We start from the raw sequence: 6718 nt of genomic DNA, 5'->3' as shown, positions 1-6718 counted from the left end.
CGTGTCCTCCAGCACCAGGCACTGCGGGGTCAGAGGGTGAGAGAGACACGCGGAGTGAGAGGTCGGCCGGGGGGTGGGCCGGGTGCCCAGTGTTGGAGGGAAGGAAGGGGGGAAGGAAGGAAGGAAAGAAGGAAGGAGGGAAGGAGGGAAGGAAGGAAGGAGGGAAGGAAGGAAGGATGAAAAGGAAGGATGGAGGGAAGGAACAAGAAGGAAGGAGGGAAGGAAGGAAGGAAGGAGGGAAGGAAAGAAGGATGGAGGGAAAGAAGGAAGGAGGGAGGGAAGGAGGGAAAGAAGGAGGGAAGGAGGGAAAGAAGGAGGGAAGGAGGGAGGGAAGGAAGGAGGGAAGGAAGGAGGGAGGGAAAGAAGGAGGGAGGGAAGGAAGGAAGGAGTGAAGGAAGGAGTGAAGGAAGGAAGGAAGGAGGGAAGGAAGGAGGGAAGGAAGGAGGGAAGGTGACCGTCGAGCCACGGCGTGCCTACTGGCATGTTCTGTGTGTGATTTCGAGGCCTCCCCCACCCAGGGCCTGGTGTGGGCCAGGTGAGCACTGTGCCAAGGAGTCTCCCTCCCTGTTCCCCTGGGGCTGTCTGTCCATCCGTCTCTCCATCCATCCATCCGTCTGTGTGATTGTGTGTCTGTCCGTGTCTCTCTGTCTGTCTCTGTGTGTCTGTCTGTCCCTATATCTGTCTGTCTGTGTCTCTGTGGTCGGTCTGTCTGGTCTGTTCTGTGTATCTGTCTGTCTGGACTCTTATGTCTGTCTGTCTGTCTCTGTATGTGTGTCTGTCTGTGTCTGGCCAAGTGTCTCTGTGTCTGTCTATCTGTGTGTGTCTGTCTCTGTATCCGTCTGTCTGTCTATATGCCTATTTGTGTGTCTCTGTAGTCTGTCTGTCTGTGTGTCTGTCTGTGTATGTATGTCTATCTCTCTGTCTGTCTATCGGTGTGTGTCTGTCTGTCCGTGTCTCTGTGCTCTGTCTGTCTGTCTGTCTGCCTGGTCTGTGTATCTGTGCGTCTGTCTGTGTCTATCTGTCTGTCTGTGTGTCTATCAGTGTGTCTGTCTGTGTCTCTGTGGTCTGTCTGGTAGGTCTGTGAATCTGTGTGTCTGTCCCGTCTCTTGTGTCTGTCTGTCTGTCTATCTGTCTGGTCTCTGTGTCTGTGTGTCTGTGTGTCTATCTCTCTGTCAGTGTGTCTGTCTGTCTATTGGAGTGTGACTGTCTGTCCGTGTCTCTGTGGTCTGTCTGTCTGTCTGTCTATGAGTCTGTCTCTGTGTCTGTGTCTCTATCTGGTTTGTCTGCCTGTCGGTCTGTGTGTCTATCTGCCTGTCTGTCTGTCTGCATGTCTGTCTGGTTTGTCCATATGTCTATCTGTGTCTCTGTGTCCGTCTCTGCATCTATCTGTGTGTTTCTGTGTCTGGCTGTCTGTCTGTCTGGTCTGTGTATCTGTGTATCCGTCCATGTCTGTCTGTATGTGTGTCTCTCTGTGTGTGGTGTGTGTCTCTCTGTGTGTGGTCCATGCAGTGGACCCGAGGCCCGAGGCCTCGGTTTACCTGGTTGACGGGGGGGGGGGTGGATGAGGAGAGAACCTGCGGGTGCAGGCCAGGAAGATGTCCGGAGAACCTGTGGGCGCAGGCCAGGAAGATGTCCGGGGCGGGCTTGCTGGCCTTGACCTCGGGGTCATCACCCAGCACCACGTGGTGAAAGGCACCGAACAGCTCCCGGTGTGCGCTGGTCTTGGCCTGGTAGGACTCAGTCCCTGAGCTGGTGGCCAGGGCGAAGAGGATGCTGTGCTTCTGTATGTGGAGGATCAACTTCTCTGCACCTGGAGACAGAGAGACAGGAGGAGAAGAACTTAGGTCTTTGGTGGCCTAGGGGGGAAATCCACAAATCCATCCATCCACCCATCCATCCATCCATCTACCCATCCACCCATCCATCCACCCATCCATCTATCTATCCATCCATCCATCCACCCACCCATCCATCCACCCATCCATCTATCTATCCATCCATTCATCCATCCATCCATCCATCCATCCATCCACCCATCCACCGATCCATCCACCCATCCATCAATCCATCAATCCATCAATCAATCCATCTACCCAGCCAGCCACCCATCCATCCACTCATCCATCCAGCTACCCATCCATCCATCCATCCATCCATCCATCTACTCATCCATCCACCCACCCACCCATCAACCATCCATCTATCCAGCAAGCCACCCATCCATCCATTCATCCATCCACCCATCCATCCATTCATCCATTCATCCATCCACCCACCCATCCACTCATCTATCCATCCATCCATCCATCCATCCATCCATCCATCCATCCATTGACCCATCCATCAACCCATCCATCCACCCATCCACCCACCCATCCATCCATCAATTCATCCATCCACCCATCCATCCACCATCCATCCATCCATCCATCCACCCATCCATCCATCCACCCACCCATCCATCCATCCATCCATTCATCCACCCATCCATCCATCCATCCATCATCATCATCATCATTCATCATCATCATCATCATCATCATCATCATCATCATCATCATCATCATCATCATCATCATCATCATGGTGACCCTGGAAGGATGTGAACTCCGGGCATCATCATCATCATCATCATGGTGACCCAGGGCGTTTCCCAGGGCGACCGGCCGGGCCACATGCACGCACACGCACGCACACACGTGTATGAGCAGATGACATCTTGTCCCGAGCACTGGGCAGCGAGTCCTAGATAGGGTGGTGGAGACGGCACCGCGTTCTAGAAGGTTCTGAATCCAACGGTCATGGCAGATGGACCGGTGAAGTCTAGGATGTACACACAGACAGACAGACAGACAGACAGACAGACAGACACACACACACACACACACACACACAACGGCCCGGGGAAAGGAGATGGTTCTAGAAAGTTTGTCCCTTTTCAGAGTTCTTCACCCAGACAGACAGACTGACAGATGGATAGATGGATGGATAGACAGATGGGTGGATGGATGGACAGACAGACAGAGAGATGGATGGACAGATGGGCGGAAGGATGGACAGACAGACAGACTGATACATGGATAGACAGATAGACAGATGGGTGGATGGATGGACAGACAGACAGACTGATAGCTAGCTAGATGGATGGATCGATGGACAGACAGACAGACTGATACCTAGATAGATGGATGGATGGATGGACAGACAGACTGAAAGATGGATAGATAAGACGGATAGACAGATGGGTGGATGGATGGACAGACAGACAGACTGATAGATGGGTAGATGGATGGATGGACAGACTGACAGATGGATAGATGGATAGACAGATGGGCAGATGGATGGACAGACAGATAGATGGATAGACAGGCAGACTGACAGATGGATAGATGGATAGACAAATGGGTGGATGGATGGACAGACAGACAGATGGATAGATGGATAATAGATGGATAGATGGATGGATGGACAGACAGACAGACTGACAGATGGACAGATGGATGGATAGACAGATGGACAGAAGGATGGACAGACAGGCTGGTAGGTGGATAGACAGACAGACGGATGGATAGATGATAGATAGATACACAGATAAGATACATGAATAGATGGATAGATGGATGGATGGTTGGACAGACAGAGAGATGTATAGATAGACACACAGACAGACAGATAGGTGGATAGATATAGTAGATAGATAGACAGATAGACATGTGGATAGACAGATGGATGGATGGATCCATGAATGGACAGACAGACAGAGAGTAGATAGACAGACACCTGGATAGACAGAGGGATGGATGCATAGATGGACAGACAGACAGATAGACGGATGGGTGGATGGGTGGATAGATGGGTGGATAGAAGGGTGGATGGATGGATGGGGGATGGGTGGGTGGATGGGTGGATGGATGGGTGGGTGGATGGATGTTGATTGAATATGGATGGGATTAACATTTACACACTTGAGTGACTTGGACCCAAGTCCTGATACAATATGGGTGGGATTAACGTTTGCACACTTCAGTGAGTTGGACCCAAGTCCTCATCTGGATGGAGGAGAGATGGAAGGGATTAACATTTGCACAATTGAGTGACGGACCCAACTCATCTCCATGGAGGAAGGAGGGAAGGGATTAACATTTGCACACTTGAATGAGTTGGACCCAAGTCCTGCTGTTGATGGAATATGGAAGGGATTAACATTTGCACAGTTGAGTGACTTGGACCCAAGTGTTCATCTCAATGGAGGATGGATGGATGGGTGGATGGATGGATGGATGGGTGGGTGGATGGATGAGTGGATGGATGGGAGGGTGGATGGATGGATGGATGGGTGGATGGATGGATGGGTGGATAGATGGGTGGATGGGTGGATGGATGGATGGATGGATAGATGGGTGGATGGGTGGATGGATGGATGGGTGGATAGATGGATGGGTGGATGGATGGATAGGTGGACGGATGGGTGGATGGATGGATGGGTGGATCAGAGGGTGGATGGGTGGATGGATGGATGGATGGATGGATGGGTGAATAGATGGGTGGATGGATAGGTGGATGGGTGGGTGGATGGATGGGTGGATGGATGTTGATTAAATATGGGTGGGATTAACATTTTCACACTTGAGTGACTTGGAACCAAGTCCTGACCTCAATGGAGTAGGTCAAGCTCTGTCTCTGTCTCTGTCTGTCTGTCTGTCTGTGTCTTCTTCTGTCTGTCTCTGTCTTTGTCTGTCTCCTCTGTCAGTCTGTCTGTTGGTCTGCGTGTCTCTACCTGTCCATGTCTGTGTCTGTCTTTGTCTCTCTGTCTCTGTCTGTCTCCTCTGTCAGTCTGTCTGTGTCTCGTTCTCTCTTTCTTTGTCTGTCTGTCTGTGTCTGTCAGTCTACTTCTGTCTCTGTCTTTCTGTCTGTCTGTCTCGTCTGTGTCTGCCTGTTGGTCTGCCTGTCCATGTCTGTCTCACTGTCTGTCTGTCTCTGTCTCATTCTGTCTTTGTCTGTCTCGGTCTGTCTGTCTGTCATCAGTGTACTTCTGACTTCTGTGTCTGTCTGTCTCTTTGTCTCTCTGTTTCTGTCTCCTGTGTTTGTCTGGGTCTCGTTCTGTCTTTCTTTGTCTGCCTGTGTCAGTATCTGTCTGTCTGTGTGTCTGTCTGTCTGTGTCTCTCTGTCATTCTCTGTCTGTCTTTCGTGTCTGTCTGTCATTCTCTGTGTCTGTCTGTCTTTCTCTGTGTCTGTGTCTGTCTCTGCCTATGTCTGTCTGTCCATCTGTCTGTGTCTCTCTCTGTGTCCATCTGTGTGTCTGTCTCTGTCTGTCTTTGTCCCAGTGTCTGTCTGTCTTGCTCTATGTCTGTCCGTCTCTGTCTGTCGGCCTGTGTCTGTCTCTCTCTGTCATTCCCTGTCTGTCTGGCTCTGCCTCTGTCTGTCTGTCTCTCTGTCTGTCATTCTGTGTCTGTCTGTCTATGCCTGCCCATGTCTCTGTCTTCTCTGTGTCTGTCTGTGTCCATCTATCTGTCTGTGTCTCTCTGTGTCCATCTGTGTGTCTGTCTCTGTCCCAGTGTCTGTCTGACTCTGTTTCACTGTCCCTGTGTCTGTCAGTCTGTCTCTGGGAACCGCGCATGCTTGTTGCAGGGCAGCGCAGCCCAATCCCGCGCATGCGCAGATCCGTACCTCACAGAGCCCGGGGAGCACACGCATGCGTGTTCCTGCTCGGCGGGGGGGGGCGGGGGGGGAGGGACGGGGCGTGCTGGCTCATGCATGCGCGGTACAGCGCGGAGGACCTCCCACCCCAGGTGGCACGCATGCGCAGTACCAACCAGACCAACCGAGGGAATCCCACGCATGCACGCACCACACGCTCGGCCCAGACGGTGCCGGACGACTCAACCAGTGCGCATGCGCAATGCGGACGGAACCTCGATCCTCCGGAGTCCCCTAGGCACCTCCCGGCGGACTCACGCTGTGCGCATGCGCAACTCGACCCTCCAGGGTCCGCTCTGCGCCTCCCTGCCGATTCAACCTGTGCGCATGCGCCGTGGGTCCACACGCGGGAGGGCAGTGGGAACAAGCAGCCAAGGGACACGCATGCGCAGCGGCGCTCCGCCGGGAGAGCTAGGCCCCTCCCTGCTGACGAACCCTGTGCGCATGCGCATTGGCGCAGGCTGGCTCAGCCCCTCCCAGCTGCCTAACCCTGTGCGTAAGCGCAATGGCGCTCCGCCAGGCCGGCTCAGCCTGTCCCCGCTGAAGAACACTCTGCGCATGCGCAATGGCTCTCCGCTGGGAGCGTTTGGCCCCTTCCCCGCTAACCCTATGTGCATGCGCAGTGGCGCTCCGCCGAGAGCGCGACCATGCGCGCCCGCGTCTTGGCGCCGGCTGATGACATCGATGCGACGGCGCCGGCGGCCGCGCCCGGAAATACAGCCGTGGCGGGGCCGCGGAGCGTCGCCGCCGCCGCCGCCATGGCCACCACTATGCCGTCCGGATCCGGAAGCGGAAGCGGAAGCGCGCAGGAACCCCGAGGACGCCGACCCGGGCGGCCCCCGGGTCACCTTCGGTGCGTGGAGGCCTCCAGGACGAGGCGCCTTTAAGAGGCGGGGACGCTGGAGGGCGTGGCTTTCTGATGGGCGTGGCGTCGCGGTGGGCGTGGCCTGCAGGGCGTGGAGCTGACAGGAGAGTCAGTGGGGGGCGTGGCCTGGAACAGAGGCCATTGGGCCGCTGGGGT

General features: G+C 54.3%; 1 pseudogene; it reads right to left on the bottom strand.

Annotated features, from left to right (window-relative positions):
- Window positions 1–6457, bottom strand: part of LOC138823857 (pseudouridine-5'-phosphatase-like) — a 6740-nt pseudogene extending 283 nt beyond the window's left edge.
- Window positions 6458–6718: the final 261 nt, after the last annotated feature.

This window comes from Dipodomys merriami, unplaced genomic scaffold (assembly GCF_024711535.1).
Source record: "Dipodomys merriami isolate MVZ:Mamm:240054 unplaced genomic scaffold, mDipMer1.0.p SCAF_124, whole genome shotgun sequence".
Taxonomy (NCBI): domain Eukaryota; kingdom Metazoa; phylum Chordata; class Mammalia; order Rodentia; family Heteromyidae; genus Dipodomys; species Dipodomys merriami.
Note: the sequence above shows the minus strand (reverse complement) of the source record. Positions and strands in the feature narration are given on the sequence as shown.